The 19,162-nt window shown below is 39.6% G+C and overlaps 1 pseudogene across 1 annotated transcript in view; it reads left to right on the plus strand.

Moving 5' to 3' along the window:
- The window catches only part of LOC148973372 (protein NLRC3-like), a 91,102-nt pseudogene extending 75,992 nt beyond the window's left edge, over positions 1-15,110 (plus strand). The window contains exons 3-5 of the transcript XR_016146766.1: positions 14,312-14,386; positions 14,518-14,609; positions 14,696-15,110. The product of XR_016146766.1 is annotated as a protein NLRC3-like (transcript). The remainder of the gene's footprint in view (positions 1-14,311; positions 14,387-14,517; positions 14,610-14,695) is intronic.
- Positions 15,111-19,162: the final 4,052 nt, after the last annotated feature.

The raw sequence follows: 19,162 nt of genomic DNA on the forward strand, positions 1-19,162 counted from the left end.
TTTCTCCAATCTTCTCAAAACTCTGGATTCTGATAGAGGGCCACGAGACTTTGACCTCAGTGCAAAAATGGAGGCTCTAGACCCTTCCAGAGCTGAGATATCGAAATTCAAAATTTGGACCCGAAAAAAAAAACGACAGTGTTACCCCTTTCGTTTTTTGTTGTTTTTGGGTGAAAAATTAAGTTTCTCCAATCTTCTCAAAACTCTGGATTATGATAGAGGGCTGTGAGACTTTGACCTGAGTGCAAAAATGGAGGCTCTAGACCCTTCCAGAGCTGAGATATCGAAATTCAAAATTTCGACCCGAAAAAAAAACGACAGTGTTACCCCTTTCGTTTTTTGTCGTTTTTGGGTGAAAAATTAAGTTTCTCCAATCTTCTCAAAACTCTGGATTATGATAGAGGGCCACGAGACTTTGACCTGAGTGCAAAAATGGAGGCTCTAGACCCTTCCAGAGCTGAGATATCGAAATTCAAAATTTGGACCCGAAAAAAAAACGACAGTGTTACCCCTTTCGTTTTTTGTCGTTTTTGGGTGAAAAATTAAGTTTCTCCAATCTTCTCAAAACTCTGGATTCTGATAGAGGGCCACGAGACTTTGACCTCAGTGCAAAAATGGAGGCTCTAGACCCTTCCAGAGCTGAGATATCGAAATTCAAAATTTCGACCCGAAAAGAAAACGACAGTGTTACCCCTTTTGTTTTTTGTCATTTTTGGGTGAAAAATTAAGTTTCTCCAATCTTCTCAAAACTCTGGATTCTGATAGAGGGCCACGAGACTTTGACCTGAGTGCAAAAATGCAGGCTCTAGACCCTTCCAGAGCTGAGATATCGAAATTCAAAATTTCGACCCGAAAAAAAAACGACAGTGTTACCCCTTTTGTTTTTTGTCGTTTTTGGGTGAAAAATTAAGTTTCTCCAATCTTCTCAAAACTCTGGATTCTGATAGAGGGCCACGAGACTTTGACCTGAGTGCAAAAATGGAGGCTCTAGACCCTTCCAGAGCTGAGATATCGAAATTCAAAATTTGGACCCGAAAAAAAAAAACGACAGTGTTACCCCTTTCGTTTTTTTTCATTTTCGGGCGAAAAATTAAGTTTCTCCAATCTTCTCAAAACTCTGGATTATGATAGAGGGCTGTGAGACTTTGACCTGAGTGCAAAAATGGAGGCTCTAGACCCTTCCAGAGCTGAGATATCGAAATTCAAAAATTGGACCCGAAAAAAAACGACAGTGTTACCCCTTTCGTTTTTTGTCTTTTTTGGGTGAAAAATTAAGTTTCTCCAATCTTCTCAAAACTCTGGATTCTGATAGAGGGCCACGAGACTTTGACCTGAGTGCAAAAATGGAGGCTCTAGACCCTTCCAGAGCTGAGATATCGAAATTCAAAATTTCGACCCGAAAAAAAAACGACAGTGTTACCCCTTTTGTTTTTTGTCGTTTTTGGGTGAAAAATTAAGTTTCTCCAATCTTCTCAAAACTCTGGATTCTGATAGAGGGCCACGAGACTTTGACCTGAGTGCAAAAATGGAGGCTCTAGACCCTTCCAGAGCTGAGATATCGAAATTCAAAATTTGGACCCGAAAAAAAAACGACAGTGTTACCCCTTTCGTTTTTTGTCGTTTTTGGGTGAAAAATTAAGTTTCTCCAATCTTCTCAAAACTCTGGATTCTGATAGAGGGCCACGAGACTTTGACCTCAGTGCAAAAATGGAGGCTCTAGACCCTTCCAGAGCTGAGATATCGAAATTCAAAATTTGGACCCGAAAAAAAAAACGACAGTGTTACCCCTTTCGTTTTTTGTTGTTTTTGGGTGAAAAATTAAGTTTCTCCAATCTTCTCAAAACTCTGGATTATGATAGAGGGCTGTGAGACTTTGACCTGAGTGCAAAAATGGAGGCTCTAGACCCTTCCAGAGCTGAGATATCGAAATTCAAAATTTCGACCCGAAAAAAAAACGACAGTGTTACCCCTTTCGTTTTTTGTCGTTTTTGGGTGAAAAATTAAGTTTCTCCAATCTTCTCAAAACTCTGGATTATGATAGAGGGCCACGAGACTTTGACCTGAGTGCAAAAATGGAGGCTCTAGACCCTTCCAGAGCTGAGATATCGAAATTCAAAATTTGGACCCGAAAAAAAAACGACAGTGTTACCCCTTTTGTTTTTTGTCATTTTTGGGTGAAAAATTAAGTTTCTCCAATCTTCTCAAAACTCTGGATTCTGATAGAGGGCCACGAGACTTTGACCTGAGTGCAAAAATGCAGGCTCTAGACCCTTCCAGAGCTGAGATATCGAAATTCAAAATTTCGACCCGAAAAAAAAACGACAGTGTTACCCCTTTTGTTTTTTGTCGTTTTTGGGTGAAAAATTAAGTTTCTCCAATCTTCTCAAAACTCTGGATTCTGATAGAGGGCCACGAGACTTTGACCTGAGTGCAAAAATGGAGGCTCTAGACCCTTCCAGAGCTGAGATATCGAAATTCAAAATTTGGACCCGAAAAAAAAAAACGACAGTGTTACCCCTTTCGTTTTTTTTCATTTTCGGGCGAAAAATTAAGTTTCTCCAATCTTCTCAAAACTCTGGATTATGATAGAGGGCTGTGAGACTTTGACCTGAGTGCAAAAATGGAGGCTCTAGACCCTTCCAGAGCTGAGATATCGAAATTCAAAATTTCGACCCGAAAAAAAAACGACAGTGTTACCCCTTTCGTTTTTTGTTGTTTTTGGGTGAAAAATTAAGTTTCTCCAATCTTCTCAAAACTCTGGATTATGATAGAGGGCTGTGAGACTTTGACCTGAGTGCAAAAATGGAGGCTCTAGACCCTTCCAGAGCTGAGATATCGAAATTCAAAATTTGGACTCGAAAAAAAAACGACAGTGTTACCCCTTTCGTTTTTTTTCATTTTCGGGCGAAAAATTAAGTTTCTCCAATCTTCTCAAAACTCTGGATTATGATAGAGGGCTGTGAGACTTTGACCTGAGTGCAAAAATGGAGGCTCTAGACCCTTCCAGAGCTGAGATATCGAAATTCAAAATTTGGACCCGAAAAAAAAACGACAGTGTTACCCCTTTCGTTTTTTTTCATTTTCGGGCGAAAAATTAAGTTTCTCCAATCTTCTCAAAACTCTGGATTATGATAGAGGGCTGTGAGACTTTGACCTGAGTGCAAAAATGGAGGCTCTAGACCCTTCCAGAGCTGAGATATCGAAATTCAAAATTTGGACCCGAAAAAAAAACGACAGTGTTACCCCTTTCGTTTTTTGTCGTTTTTGGGTGAAAAATTAAGTTTCTCCAATCTTCTCAAAACTCTGGATTATGATAGAGGGCCACGAGACTTTGACCTGAGTGCAAAAATGGAGGCTCTAGACCCTTCCAGAGCTGAGATATCGAAATTCAAAATTTGGACCCGAAAAAAAAACGACAGTGTTACCCCTTTCGTTTTTTGTCGTTTTTGGGTGAAAAATTAAGTTTCTCCAATCTTCTCAAAACTCTGGATTCTGATAGAGGGCCACGAGACTTTGACCTCAGTGCAAAAATGGAGGCTCTAGACCCTTCCAGAGCTGAGATATCGAAATTCAAAATTTCGACCAGAAAAAAAAACGACAGTGTTACCCCTTTTGTTTTTTGTCATTTTTGGGTGAAAAATTAAGTTTCTCCAATCTTCTCAAAACTCCGGATTCTGATAGAGGGCCACGAGACTTTGACCTGAGTGCAAAAATGGAGGCTCTAGACCCTTCCAGAGCTGAGATATCGAAATTCAAAATTTCGACCCGAAAAAAAAACGACAGTGTTACCCCTTTTGTTTTTTGTCGTTTTTGGGTGAAAAATTAAGTTTCTCCAATCTTCTCAAAACTCTGGATTCTGATAGAGGGCCACGAGACTTTGACCTGAGTGCAAAAATGGAGGCTCTAGACCCTTTCAGAGCTGAGATATCGAAATTCAAAATTTGGACCCGAAAAAAAAAACGACAGTGTTACCCCTTTCGTTTTTTGTTGTTTTTGGGTGAAAAATTAAGTTTCTCCAATCTTCTCAAAACTCTGGATTATGATAGAGGGCTGTGAGACTTTGACCTGAGTGCAAAAATGGAGGCTCTAGACCCTTCCAGAGCTGAGATATCGAAATTCAAAAATTGGACCCGAAAAAAAACGACAGTGTTACCCCTTTCGTTTTTTGTCTTTTTTGGGTGAAAAATTAAGTTTCTCCAATCTTCTCAAAACTCTGGATTCTGATAGAGGGCCACGAGACTTTGACCTGAGTGCAAAAATGGAGGCTCTAGACCCTTCCAGAGCTGAGATATCGAAATTCAAAATTTCGACCCGAAAAAAAAACGACAGTGTTACCCCTTTTGTTTTTTGTCGTTTTTGGGTGAAAAATTAAGTTTCTCCAATCTTCTCAAAACTCTGGATTCTGATAGAGGGCCACGAGACTTTGACCTGAGTGCAAAAATGGAGGCTCTAGACCCTTCCAGAGCTGAGATATCGAAATTCAAAATTTGGACCCGAAAAAAAAACGACAGTGTTACCCCTTTCGTTTTTTGTCGTTTTTGGGTGAAAAATTAAGTTTCTCCAATCTTCTCAAAACTCTGGATTCTGATAGAGGGCCACGAGACTTTGACCTCAGTGCAAAAATGGAGGCTCTAGACCCTTCCAGAGCTGAGATATCGAAATTCAAAATTTGGACCCGAAAAAAAAAACGACAGTGTTACCCCTTTCGTTTTTTGTTGTTTTTGGGTGAAAAATTAAGTTTCTCCAATCTTCTCAAAACTCTGGATTATGATAGAGGGCTGTGAGACTTTGACCTGAGTGCAAAAATGGAGGCTCTAGACCCTTCCAGAGCTGAGATATCGAAATTCAAAATTTCGACCCGAAAAAAAAACGACAGTGTTACCCCTTTCGTTTTTTGTCGTTTTTGGGTGAAAAATTAAGTTTCTCCAATCTTCTCAAAACTCTGGATTATGATAGAGGGCCACGAGACTTTGACCTGAGTGCAAAAATGGAGGCTCTAGACCCTTCCAGAGCTGAGATATCGAAATTCAAAATTTGGACCCGAAAAAAAAACGACAGTGTTACCCCTTTCGTTTTTTGTCGTTTTTGGGTGAAAAATTAAGTTTCTCCAATCTTCTCAAAACTCTGGATTCTGATAGAGGGCCACGAGACTTTGACCTCAGTGCAAAAATGGAGGCTCTAGACCCTTCCAGAGCTGAGATATCGAAATTCAAAATTTCGACCCGAAAAGAAAACGACAGTGTTACCCCTTTTGTTTTTTGTCATTTTTGGGTGAAAAATTAAGTTTCTCCAATCTTCTCAAAACTCTGGATTCTGATAGAGGGCCACGAGACTTTGACCTGAGTGCAAAAATGCAGGCTCTAGACCCTTCCAGAGCTGAGATATCGAAATTCAAAATTTCGACCCGAAAAAAAAACGACAGTGTTACCCCTTTTGTTTTTTGTCGTTTTTGGGTGAAAAATTAAGTTTCTCCAATCTTCTCAAAACTCTGGATTCTGATAGAGGGCCACGAGACTTTGACCTGAGTGCAAAAATGGAGGCTCTAGACCCTTCCAGAGCTGAGATATCGAAATTCAAAATTTGGACCCGAAAAAAAAAACGACAGTGTTACCCCTTTCGTTTTTTTTCATTTTCGGGCGAAAAATTAAGTTTCTCCAATCTTCTCAAAACTCTGGATTATGATAGAGGGCTGTGAGACTTTGACCTGAGTGCAAAAATGGAGGCTCTAGACCCTTCCAGAGCTGAGATATCGAAATTCAAAATTTCGACCCGAAAAAAAAACGACAGTGTTACCCCTTTCGTTTTTTGTTGTTTTTGGGTGAAAAATTAAGTTTCTCCAATCTTCTCAAAACTCTGGATTATGATAGAGGGCTGTGAGACTTTGACCTGAGTGCAAAAATGGAGGCTCTAGACCCTTCCAGAGCTGAGATATCGAAATTCAAAATTTGGACTCGAAAAAAAAACGACAGTGTTACCCCTTTCGTTTTTTTTCATTTTCGGGCGAAAAATTAAGTTTCTCCAATCTTCTCAAAACTCTGGATTATGATAGAGGGCTGTGAGACTTTGACCTGAGTGCAAAAATGGAGGCTCTAGACCCTTCCAGAGCTGAGATATCGAAATTCAAAATTTGGACCCGAAAAAAAAACGACAGTGTTACCCCTTTCGTTTTTTTTCATTTTCGGGCGAAAAATTAAGTTTCTCCAATCTTCTCAAAACTCTGGATTATGATAGAGGGCTGTGAGACTTTGACCTGAGTGCAAAAATGGAGGCTCTAGACCCTTCCAGAGCTGAGATATCGAAATTCAAAATTTGGACCCGAAAAAAAAACGACAGTGTTACCCCTTTCGTTTTTTGTCGTTTTTGGGTGAAAAATTAAGTTTCTCCAATCTTCTCAAAACTCTGGATTATGATAGAGGGCTGTGAGACTTTGACCTGAGTGCAAAAATGGAGGCTCTAGACCCTTCCAGAGCTGAGATATCGAAATTCAAAATTTGGACCCGAAAAAAAAACGACAGTGTTACCCCTTTCGTTTTTTTTCATTTTCGGGCGAAAAATTAAGTTTCTCCAATCTTCTCAAAACTCTGGATTATGATAGAGGGCTGTGAGACTTTGACCTGAGTGCAAAAATGGAGGCTCTAGACCCTTCCAGAGCTGAGATATCGAAATTCAAAATTTGGACCCGAAAAAAAAACGACAGTGTTACCCCTTTCGTTTTTTGTCGTTTTTGGGTGAAAAATTAAGTTTCTCCAATCTTCTCAAAACTCTGGATTATGATAGAGGGCTGTGAGACTTTGACCTGAGTGCAAAAATGGAGGCTCTAGACCCTTCCAGAGCTGAGATATCGAAATTCAAAATTTAGACCCGAAAAAAAAACGACAGTGTTACCCCTTTCGTTTTTTGTCGTTTTTGGGTGAAAAATTAAGTTTCTCCAATCTTCTCAAAACTCTGGATTCTGATAGAGGGCCACGAGACTTTGACCTCAGTGCAAAAATGGAGGCTCTAGACCCTTCCAGAGCTGAGATATCAAAATTCAAAATTTCGACCCGAAAAAAAAAACGACAGTGTTACCCCTTTCGTTTTTTGTCGTTTTTTGGGTGAAAAATTAAGTTTCTCCAATCTTCTCAAAACTCTCCAATCTTCTCAAAACTCTGGATTCTGATAGAGGGCCACAAGACTTTGACCTGAGTGCAAAAATGGAGGCTCTAGACCCTTCCAGAGCTGAGATATCGAAATTCAAAATTTGGACCCGAAAAAAAAACGACAGTGTTACCCCTTTCGTTTTTTGTCGTTTTTGGGTGAAAAATTAAGTTTCTCCAATCTTCTCAAAACTCTGGATTCTGATAGAGGGCCACGAGACTTTGACCTCAGTGCAAAAATGGAGGCTCTAGACCCTTCCAGAGCTGAGATATCGAAATTCAAAATTTGGACCCGAAAAAAAAACGACAGTGTTACCCCTTTCGTTTTTTGTCGTTTTTGGGTGAAAAATTAAGTTTCTCCAATCTTCTCAAAACTCTGGATTCTGATAGAGGGCCACGAGACTTTGACCTCAGTGCAAAAATGGAGGCTCTAGACCCTTCCAGAGCTGAGATATCGAAATTCAAAATTTCGAACCGAAAAAAAACGACAGTGTTACCCCTTTTGTTTTTTGTCGTTTTTGGGTGAAAAATTAAGTTTCTCCAATCTTCTCAAAACTCTGGATTCTGATAGAGGGCCACGAGACTTTGACCTGAGTGCAAAAATGGAGGCTCTAGACCCTTCCAGAGCTGAGATATCGAAATTCAAAATTTGGACCCGAAAAAAAAAAACGACAGTGTTACCCCTTTCGTTTTTTGTCGTTTTTGGGTGAAAAATTAAGTTTCTCCAATCTTCTCAAAACTCTGGATTCTGATAGAGGGCCACGAGACTTTGACCTGAGTGCAAAAATGGAGGCTCTAGACCCTTCCAGAGCTGAGATATCGAAATTCAAAATTTGGACCCGAAAAAAAAAACGACAGTGTTACCCCTTTCGTTTTTTGTCGTTTTTGGGTGAAAAATTAAGTTTCTCCAATCTTCTCAAAACTCTGGATTATGATAGAGGGCTGTGAGACTTTGACCTGAGTGCAAAAATGGAGGCTCTAGACCCTTCCAGAGCTGAGATATCGAAATTCAAAAATTGGACCCGAAAAAAAACGACAGTGTTACCCCTTTCGTTTTTTGTCGTTTTTGGGTGAAAAATTAAGTTTCTCCAATCTTCTCAAAACTCTGGATTCTGATAGAGGGCCACGAGACTTTGACCTGAGTGCAAAAATGGAGGCTCTAGACCCTTCCAGAGCTGAGATATCGAAATTCAAAATTTCGACCCGAAAAAAAAACGACAGTGTTACCCCTTTTGTTTTTTGTCGTTTTTGGGTGAAAAATTAAGTTTCTCCAATCTTCTCAAAACTCTGGATTCTGATAGAGGGCCACGAGACTTTGACCTGAGTGCAAAAATGGAGGTTCTAGACCCTTCCAGAGCTGAGATATCGAAATTCAAAATTTCGACCCGAAAAAAAAACAACAGTGTTACCCCTTTCGTTTTTTGTCGTTTTTGGGTGAAAAATTAAGTTTCTCCAATCTTCTCAAAACTCTGGATTCTGATAGAGGGCCACGAGACTTTGACCTGAGTGCAAAAATGGAGGTTCTAGACCCTTCCAGAGCTGAGATATCGAAATTCAAAATTTCGACCCGAAAAAAAAACGACAGTGTTACCCCTTTCGTTTTTTGTCGTTTTTGGGTGAAAAATTAAGTTTCTCCAATCTTCTCAAAACTCTGGATTATGATAGAGGGCCACGAGACTTTGACCTGAGTGCAAAAATGGAGGCTCTAGACCCTTCCAGAGCTGAGATATCGAAATTCAAAATTTGGACCCGAAAAAAAAACGACAGTGTTACCCCTTTCGTTTTTTGTCGTTTTTGGGTGAAAAATTAAGTTTCTCCAATCTTCTCAAAACTCTGGATTATGATAGAGGGCTGTGAGACTTTGACCTGAGTGCAAAAATGGAGGCTCTAGACCCTTCCAGAGCTGAGATATCGAAATTCAAAATTTCGACCCGAAAAAAAAACGACAGTGTTACCCCTTTCGTTTTTTGTCGTTTTTGGGTGAAAAATTAAGTTTCTCCAATCTTCTCAAAACTCTGGATTATGATAGAGGGCCACGAGACTTTGACCTGAGTGCAAAAATGGAGGCTCTAGACCCTTCCAGAGCTGAGATATCGAAATTCAAAATTTGGACCCGAAAAAAAAACGACAGTGTTACCCCTTTCGTTTTTTGTCGTTTTTGGGTGAAAAATTAAGTTTCTCCAATCTTCTCAAAACTCTGGATTCTGATAGAGGGCCACGAGACTTTGACCTCAGTGCAAAAATGGAGGCTCTAGACCCTTCCAGAGCTGAGATATCGAAATTCAAAATTTCGACCCGAAAAAAAAACGACAGTGTTACCCCTTTTGTTTTTTGTCGTTTTTGGGTGAAAAATTAATTTTCTCCAATCTTCTCAAAACTCTGGATTCTGATAGAGGGCCACGAGACTTTGACCTGAGTGCAAAAATGGAGGCTCTAGACCCTTCCAGAGCTGAGATATCGAAATTCAAAATTTGGACCCGAAAAAAAAACGACAGTGTTACCCCTTTCGTTTTTTGTTGTTTTTGGGTGAAAAATTAAGTTTCTCCAATCTTCTCAAAACTCTGGATTATGATAGAGGGCTGTGAGACTTTGACCTGAGTGCAAAAATGGAGGCTCTAGACCCTTCCAGAGCTGAGATATCGAAATTCAAAATTTGGACTCGAAAAAAAAACGACAGTGTTACCCCTTTCGTTTTTTTTCATTTTCGGGCGAAAAATTAAGTTTCTCCAATCTTCTCAAAACTCTGGATTATGATAGAGGGCTGTGAGACTTTGACCTGAGTGCAAAAATGGAGGTTCTAGACCCTTCCAGAGCTGAGATATCGAAATTCAAAATTTCGACCCGAAAAAAAAACGACAGTGTTACCCCTTTTGTTTTTTGTCGTTTTTGGGTGAAAAATTAAGTTTCTCCAATCTTCTCAAAACTCTGGATTCTGATAGAGGGCCACGAGACTTTGACCTGAGTGCAAAAATGGAGGCTCTAGACCCTTCCAGAGCTGAGATATCGAAATTCAAAATTTGGACCCGAAAAAAAAAAACGACAGTGTTACTTACCCCTTTCGTTTTTTTTCATTTTCGGGCGAAAAATTAAGTTTCTCCAATCTTCTCAAAACTCTGGATTATGATAGAGGGCTGTGAGACTTTGACCTGAGTGCAAAAATGGAGGCTCTAGACCCTTCCAGAGCTGAGATATCGAAATTCAAAATTTGGACCCGAAAAAAAAACGACAGTGTTACCCCTTTCGTTTTTTGTTGTTTTTGGGTGAAAAATTAAGTTTCTCCAATCTTCTCAAAACTCTGGATTATGATAGAGGGCTGTGAGACTTTGACCTGAGTGCAAAAATGGAGGCTCTAGACCCTTCCAGAGCTGAGATATCGAAATTCAAAATTTGGACTCGAAAAAAAAACGACAGTGTTACCCCTTTCGTTTTTTTTCATTTTCGGGCGAAAAATTAAGTTTCTCCAATCTTCTCAAAACTCTGGATTATGATAGAGGGCTGTGAGACTTTGACCTGAGTGCAAAAATGGAGGTTCTAGACCCTTCCAGAGCTGAGATATCGAAATTCAAAATTTCGACCCGAAAAAAAAACGACAGTGTTACCCCTTTCGTTTTTTGTCGTTTTTGGGTGAAAAATTAAGTTTCTCCAATCTTCTCAAAACTCTGGATTCTGATAGAGGGCCACGAGACTTTGACTTGAGTGCAAAAATGGAGGCTCTAGACCCTTCCAGAGCTGAGATATCGAAATTCAAAATTTGGACCCGAAAAAAAAACGACAGTGTTACCCCTTTCGTTTTTTTTCATTTTCGGGCGAAAAATTAAGTTTCTCCAATCTTCTCAAAACTCTGGATTATGATAGAGGGCTGTGAGACTTTGACCTGAGTGCAAAAATGGAGGCTCTAGACCCTTCCAGAGCTGAGATATCGAAATTCAAAATTTGGACCCGAAAAAAAAAACGACAGTGTTACCCCTTTCGTTTTTTGTCGTTTTTGGGTGAAAAATTAAGTTTCTCCAATCTTCTCAAAACTCTGGATTATGATAGAGGGCTGTGAGACTTTGACCTGAGTGCAAAAATGGAGGCTCTAGACCCTTCCAGAGCTGAGATATATCGAAATTCAAAATTTGGACCCGAAAAAAAAACGACAGTGTTACCCCTTTCGTTTTTTGTCGTTTTTGGGTGAAAAATTAAGTTTCTCCAATCTTCTCAAAACTCTGGATTCTGATAGAGGGCCACGAGACTTTGACCTCAGTGCAAAAATGGAGGCTCTAGACCCTTCCAGAGCTGAGATATCGAAATTCAAAATTTCGACCCGAAAAAAAAAACGACAGTGTTACCCCTTTCGTTTTTTTTTTTCATTTTCGGGCGAAAAATTAAGTTTCTCCAATCTTCTCAAAACTCTGGATTCTGATAGAGGGCCACAAGACTTTGACCTGAGTGCAAAAATGGAGGCTCTAGACCCTTCCAGAGCTGAGATATCGAAATTCAAAATTTCGACCCGAAAAAAAAAACGACAGTGTTACCCCTTTCGTTTTTTGTCGTTTTTGGGTGAAAAATTAAGTTTCTCCAATCTTCTCAAAACTCTGGATTCTGATAGAGGGCCACGAGACTTTGACCTGAGTGCAAAAATGGAGGCTCTAGACCCTTTCAGAGCTGAGATATAGAAATTCAAAATTTCGACCCGAAAAAAAAAACGACAGTGTTACCCCTTTCGTTTTTTGTCATTTTTGGGTGAAAAATTGAGTTTCTCCAATCTTCTCAAAACCCTGGATTCTGATAGAGGGCCACGAGACTTTGACCTGAGTGCAAAAATGGAGGTTCTAGACCCTTCCAGAGCTGAGATATCGAAATTCAAAATTTCGACCCGAAAAAAAAAACGACAGTGTTACCCCTTTCGTTTTTTGTCGTTTTTGGGTGAAAAATTAAGTTTCTCCAATCTTCTCAAAACTCTGGATTATGATAGAGGGCCACGAGACTTTGACCTGAGTGCAAAAATGGAGGCTCTAGACCCTTCCAGAGCTGAGATATCGAAATTCAAAATTTGGACCCGAAAAAAAAACGACAGTGTTACCCCTTTCGTTTTTTGTCGTTTTTGGGTGAAAAATTAAGTTTCTCCAATCTTCTCAAAACTCTGGATTCTGATAGAGGGCCACGAGACTTTGACCTCAGTGCAAAAATGGAGGCTCTAGACCCTTCCAGAGCTGAGATATCGAAATTCAAAATTTCGACCCGAAAAAAAAACGACAGTGTTACCCCTTTTGTTTTTTGTCGTTTTTGGGTGAAAAATTAAGTTTCTCCAATCTTCTCAAAACTCTGGATTCTGATAGAGGGCCACGAGACTTTGACCTCAGTGCAAGAATGGAGGCTCTAGACCCTTCCAGAGCTGAGATATCGAAATTCAAAATTTCGACCCGAAAAAAAAACGACAGTGTTACCCCTTTTGTTTTTTGTCATTTTTGGGTGAAAAATTAAGTTTCTCCAATCTTCTCAAAACTCTGGATTCTGATAGAGGGCTGTGAGACTTTGACCTGAGTGCAAAAATGGAGGCTCTAGACCCTTCCAGAGCTGAGATATCGAAATTCAAAATTTCGACCCGAAAAAAAAACGACAGTGTTACCCCTTTCGTTTTTTGTCGTTTTTGGGTGAAAAATTAAGTTTCTCCAATCTTCTCAAAACTCTGGATTATGATAGAGGGCCACGAGACTTTGACCTGAGTGCAAAAATGGAGGCTCTAGACCCTTCCAGAGCTGAGATATCGAAATTCAAAATTTCGACCCGAAAAAAAACGACAGTGTTACCCCTTTCGTTTTTTTTTGTTTTCGGGCGAAAAATTAAGTTTCTCCAATCTTCTCAAAACTCTGGATTCTGATAGAGGGCCACGAGACTGACCTGTGTGCAAAAATAGAGGTTCTAGACCCTTCCAGAGCTGAGATATCAAAATTCGAAATTTCGACCCGAAAAAAAAACCAGACAGTGTTACCCCTTTCGTTTTTTGTCGTTTTTTGGGTGAAAAATTAAGTTTCTCCAATCTTCTCAAAACTCTGGATTCTGATAGAGGGCCACGAGACTTTGACCTGAGTGCAAAAATGGAGGCTCTAGACCCTTCCAGAGCTGAGATATCGAAATTCAAAATTTCGACCCGAAAAAAAAAACGACAGTGTTACCCCTTTCGTTTTTTTTTCATTTTTGGGCGAAAAATTAAGTTTCTCCAATCTTCTCAAAACTCTGGATTATGATAGAGGGCTGTGAGACTTTGACCTGAGTGCAAAAATGGAGGCTCTAGACCGTTCCAGAGCTGAGATATCGAAATTCAAAATTTCGACCCAAAAAAAAAAACGACAGTGTTACCCCTTTCGTTTTTTTTCGTTTTCGGGCGAAAAATTAAGTTTCTCCAATCTTCTCAAAACTCTGGATTCTGATAGAGGGCCAAGAGACTTTGACCTGAGTGCAAAAATTGAGGATCTAGACCCTTCCAGAGCTGAGGTATCAAAATTCAAAATTTGGACCCGAAAAAAAAACGACAGTGTTACCCCTTTCGTTTTTTTTTTCATTTTCGGGCGAAAAATTAAGTTTCTCCAATCTTCTCAAAACTCTGGATTATGATAGAGGGCTGTGAGACTTTGACCTGAGTGCAAAAATGGAGGATCTAGACCCTTCCAGAGCTGAGGTATCAAAATTAAAAATTTCGACCCGAAAAAAACCCCCACAGTGTTACCCCTTTCGTTTTTTTTTTTCGTTTTCGGGCGAAAAATTAAGTTTTTCCAATCTTCTCAAAACTCTGGATTCTGAAAGAGGGCCACGAGACTTTGACCTGAGTGCAAAAATGGAGGCTCTTGACCCTTCGAGAGCTGAGATATCGAAACTCAAAATTTCGCCCCGAAAAAAAAACCGAAAGGGGTACGACTGTATTGCAGGTGAGCACATCCCAACATGAAAAATACATGTGTGTGCTATTATGTAGGATAATTCACTGTTGTCAACACTGCTTACATTAGACAAATATGTGCTGTAAATAAACACATCTATAAAGTAACTAAACATGATATATATATAATTTGTCCCTTATCAGTGTTGATATATTGAGGAACATTTAAGTTGGATTAAAAGTGAGTTAACACATCAACCTCAGCATGTAAATTCAGTGTTGAGCTCATAATGTGAATCTTGTCTGTATGTTACAGGGACAGAAGAACACACGTGTGTTTATCCGGTGGAGAGAAGCTCATGATGCTGAATGCTGTCATCAATGGCTCTGAGTGAGTATACTACAGAAATGGATAACAAAATCTATTAAATATTAAGTTGTAGTTTATTTGAATGATTGTAATTTCAAACTGAGAAATTACAACACCACCTTTCTGAGTCTTGATTTCTGCATTTGCTGCAGAGCTTTTGAGGTGGAGCAGGACCTGCAAGGAAAGATGATGGCAGCATTTGTTGGGGGAAAAAAAGGTTTCAGGGATTTTACTCAAATATAAAGTAAGGCTATTTTTAATACATAAATCAAATGACATTGTGCTGTTAAAATGACTGCTTTTGTGTAATGTTTGTGAGCATTTTTGTAGGATCTGAAAAGTCTGCAGACTGGTGTGAGCACTGAGGATGAGTAGCCCATAGCTGCATCCTGGAAGTGGTGTCATGGATGAGTCCCTCCATCTCTCCACCTGCCCTTTTGAGTCCCTCCATCGCTCCACCTGCCCTTATTGCCTCAGATTGTGAAGCACAGTGCAGCAACAAGCTCCGGCACGAAGGCACAGTCCCCTCTGGTGAATTGATCAGAGCTGCAGAATGGGAACCGCTGTGTTGAGTCGGCAGTAGGATGTGGTGTTCAGCGGCTTGTAAATACATGCTTGTAGTTTGAATAAAGCTTTGTTTCATGTGTTATTAATTTGTATATGCATTTGTTTATTGTGATGGTTACTTTTTTTTGTCCTTTTACTCATTTATTCATGTTTCTTATTGTTGTCAGTATATACAATTTAATTAATGTATGCATTAATTCATCAATTGACAATTGAGATGTTTCACTGCATTTAGCAATATAAATGAATTCATGCATAACTGTCATATGACAAAACAAATTACATTTTGCTTGTTTTATTAAGTTATATATTTAGTATATAAAAAAGTTATATAATTAAGTATTGGTCAGCATTTAATATTATTATTTTGTTTAAGTTTTGGGGTGGGCTAACAATGCAATTATGCAAAAATGGAGGCTCTAGACCCTTCCAGAGCCGAGATATTGAGATTCCACTTAGCATTTATGCCATTATAAATATCTCAATATCTCAGCTCTGGAAGGGTCTAGAGCCTCCATTTTTGCACTCAGGTCTAAGTCCCATGTCGCTCTATCAGAATCCAGAGTTTGAAGAAGATTAGAGAAACTCAAAATTTCGATCCCCAAAAAACGACAGTGGTACCCCTGTCGTTTTTTTTTTTTGGTGCAAAAAAATAAGTTTCTCCAATCTTCTTGAAACTCTGGATTCTGATAGAGGGCCATGGGACTTAAACCTGAGTGCAAAAATGGAGGCTCTAGACCCTTCCAGAGCCGAGATATTGAGATATTTATAATGGCATAAATGCTACGTGGGATCTCAATATCTCAGCTCTTCGACCCGAAATTTCGACCCGAAAAAATTAAAAGGGGAACCCCTGTGGTTTTTTCGGGGCGAGAAATTAAGCTTCTCCAATCTTCTCAAAACTCTGGATTCTGATTGAGGGCCATGAGACTTAGAACTGAGTGCAAAAATGGAGTCTCTAGACCCTTCCAGAGCTGAGATTTTTAGATATTTATAATGGCATAAATGCTCCGTGGGATCTCAATATCTCAGCACTGGAACGGTCTAGAGCCTCCATTTTTGCACTCAGGTCTAAGTCCCATGGCCTTCTATCAGAATCCAGAGTTTCAAGAAGATCAGAGAAACTCAAAATTTCGACCCCCCAAAATAAACGACAGTGGTACCCCTGTCGTTTTATTTTTTGGTGCGAAAAAACAAGTTTCTCCAATCTTCTTGAAACTCTGGATTCTGATAGAGGGCCATGGGACTTAGACCTGAGTGCAAAAATGGAGGCTCTAGACCCTCCCAGAGCCGAGATATTGAGATTCCACTTAGCATTTATGCCATTATAAATATATCAATATCTCAGCTCTGGAAGGGTCTAGAGCCTCCATTTTTGCACTCAGGTAGGGCTGGGCGATATGGCCAAAAAATCATATCTCGATATTTTTTGGTCAAATGGCGATATACGATATATATCTCGGTACTTTCTACGTTTTCTATTTAGATAAAGAAAATCTTTATATTTAATATATATATATATATATATATATATATATATATATATATATTCACATTCGGCCCAATGATATCCTACAAACAATGTTGATATTGAAGGATATGGAAACAAATATAATATAGGCTATGCAATATATTATGTGCAAAAAGCTTTTGTTTTTATATTGACTAAAGGCTAAACTAAAAATGAAAATAAAAACAAAAGCACAAACTAATTATATTAGCCTGCATTTGATTACCCCATTATAATCACTTTCACTTTCATAACAAATATATACTTGTAGGTTTAAAATTCCACATATGGCACATTTATTTTCTCCAACAACAAATATTTTAGCAATATGTTTATTTTAGTCAGAATTATTGCGTACTACGTAGTACTATTCACGCGCATGCGCGTGCCGGCGCTCGTTCAAGGAAGCATGAATTTTAGCGGAGATTCACTTGCAGAAACTCGTCCTCTTCTGACATGGACATATTTGTTGTGAAATGGACATATTTGCTTTACTTTCTAACTTTTACAGATGGAGAATATACCTGTGAAATGTAAGTTGAGCACTGAGGAAAGCACCACATCTCAAACGCATTAAACAGCGCAAGTATATCTTGTCAGTCAGCAACAGTGTCTGTCAGAGCATTTGACAGGGCGGCAAGCTGCCTTAAACTTGTTAACTATATCAAAGTGATTTTGACGCAATTAATATAAGCTTGTGTCATGTTTAGGACAAATTGTACTACGTAGCCTAGCTACTTTCACTGCAGCAGCTCACACTGCAACCTCCGCTATTTTTCAGATGTGCTCATATCAAACTACTGTATCGATATAAACGGTATTGCCTCATTCCATATCGTTTCAAAAAATATAACGATACATCGTACAAACTCGATATATCGCCCAGCCCTACACTCAGGTCTAAGTCCCATGGCCTTCTATCAGAATCCAGAGTTTCAAGAAGATCAGAGAAACTCAAAACTTCGACTCCCAAAAAAAACGACAGTGGTACCCCTGTCGTTTTATTTTTTGGTGTGCGAAAAAATAAGTTTCTCCAATCTTCTTGAAACTCTGGATTCTGATAGAGGGCCATGGGACTTAGACCTGAGTGCAAAAATGGAGGCTCTAGACCCTTCCAGAGCCGAGATATTGAGATATTTATAATGGCATAAATGCTACGTGGGATCTCAATATCTCAGCTCTTCGACCCGAAATTTCGACCCGAAAAAACTAAAAGGGGAACCCCTGTGGTTTTTTCGGGGCGAGAAATTAAGCTTCTCCAATCTTCTCAAAACTCTGGATTCTGATTGAGGGCCATGAGACTTAGACCTGAGTGCAAAAATGGAGTCTCTAGACCCTTCCAGAGCTGAGATTTTTAGATATTTATAATGGCATAAATGCTCCGTGGGATCTCAATATCTCAGCACTGGAACGGTCTAGAGCCTCCATTTTTGCACTCAGGTCTAAGTCCCATGGCCTTCTATCAGAATCCAGAGTTTCAAGAAGATCAGAGAAACTCAAAATTTCGACCCCCCAAAATAAACGACAGTGGTACCCCTGTCGTTTTATTTTTTGGTGCGAAAAAATAAGTTTCTCCAATCTTCTTGAAACTCTGGATTCTGATAGAGGGCCATGGGACTTAGACCTGAGTGCAAAAATGGAGGCTCTAGACCCTCCCAGAGCCGAGATATTGAGATTCCACTTAGCATTTATGCCATTATAAATATATCAATATCTCAGCTCTGGAAGGGTCTAGAGCCTCCATTTTTGCACTCAGGTCTAAGTACCATGGCCTTCTATCAGAATCCAGAGTTTCAAGAAGATCAGAGAAACTCAAAACTTCGACTCCCAAAAAAAACGACAGTGGTACCCCTGTCGTTTTATTTTTTGGTGTGCGAAAAAATAAGTTTCTCCAATCTTCTTGAAACTCTGGATTCTGATAGAGGGCCATGGGACTTAAACCTGAGTGCAAAAATGGAGGCTCTAGACCCTTCCAGAGCCGAGATATTGAGATATTTATAATGGCATAAATGCTACGTGGGATCTCAATATCTCAGCTCTTCGACCCGAAATTTCGACCCGAAAAAACTAAAAGGGGAACCCCTGTGGTTTTTTCGGGGCGAGAAATTAAGCTTCTCCAATCTTCTCAAAACTCTGGATTCTGATTGAGGGCCATGAGACTTAGACCTGAGTGCAAAAATGGAGTCTCTAGACCCTTCCAGAGCTGAGATTTTTAGATATTTATAATGGCATAAATGCTCCGTGGGATCTCAATATCTCAGCACTGGAACGGTCTACAGCCTCCATTTTTGCACTCAGGTCTAAGTCCCATGGCCTTCTATCAGAATCCAGAGTTTCAAGAAGATCAGAGAAACTCAAAATTTCGACCCCCCAAAATAAACGACAGTGGTACCCCTGTCGTTTTATTTTTTGGTGCGAAAAAATAAGTTTCTCCAATCTTCTTGAAACTCTGGATTCTGATAGAGGGCCATGGGACTTAGACCTGAGTGCAAAAATGGAGGCTCTAGACCCTCCCAGAGCCGAGATATTGAGATTCCACTTAGCATTTATGCCATTATAAATATATCAATATCTCAGCTCTGGAAGGGTCTAGAGCCTCCATTTTTGCACTCAGGTCTAAGTCCCATGGCCTTCTATCAGAATCCAGAGTTTCAAGAAGATCAGAGAAACTCAAAACTTCGACTCCCAAAAAAAACGACAGTGGTACCCCTGTCGTTTTA

The sequence above is a fragment of the Pimephales promelas genome, chromosome 16 (genome assembly GCF_988280905.1).
Source record: "Pimephales promelas chromosome 16, fPimPro1.hap1.1, whole genome shotgun sequence".
NCBI lineage: Eukaryota > Metazoa > Chordata > Actinopteri > Cypriniformes > Leuciscidae > Pimephales > Pimephales promelas.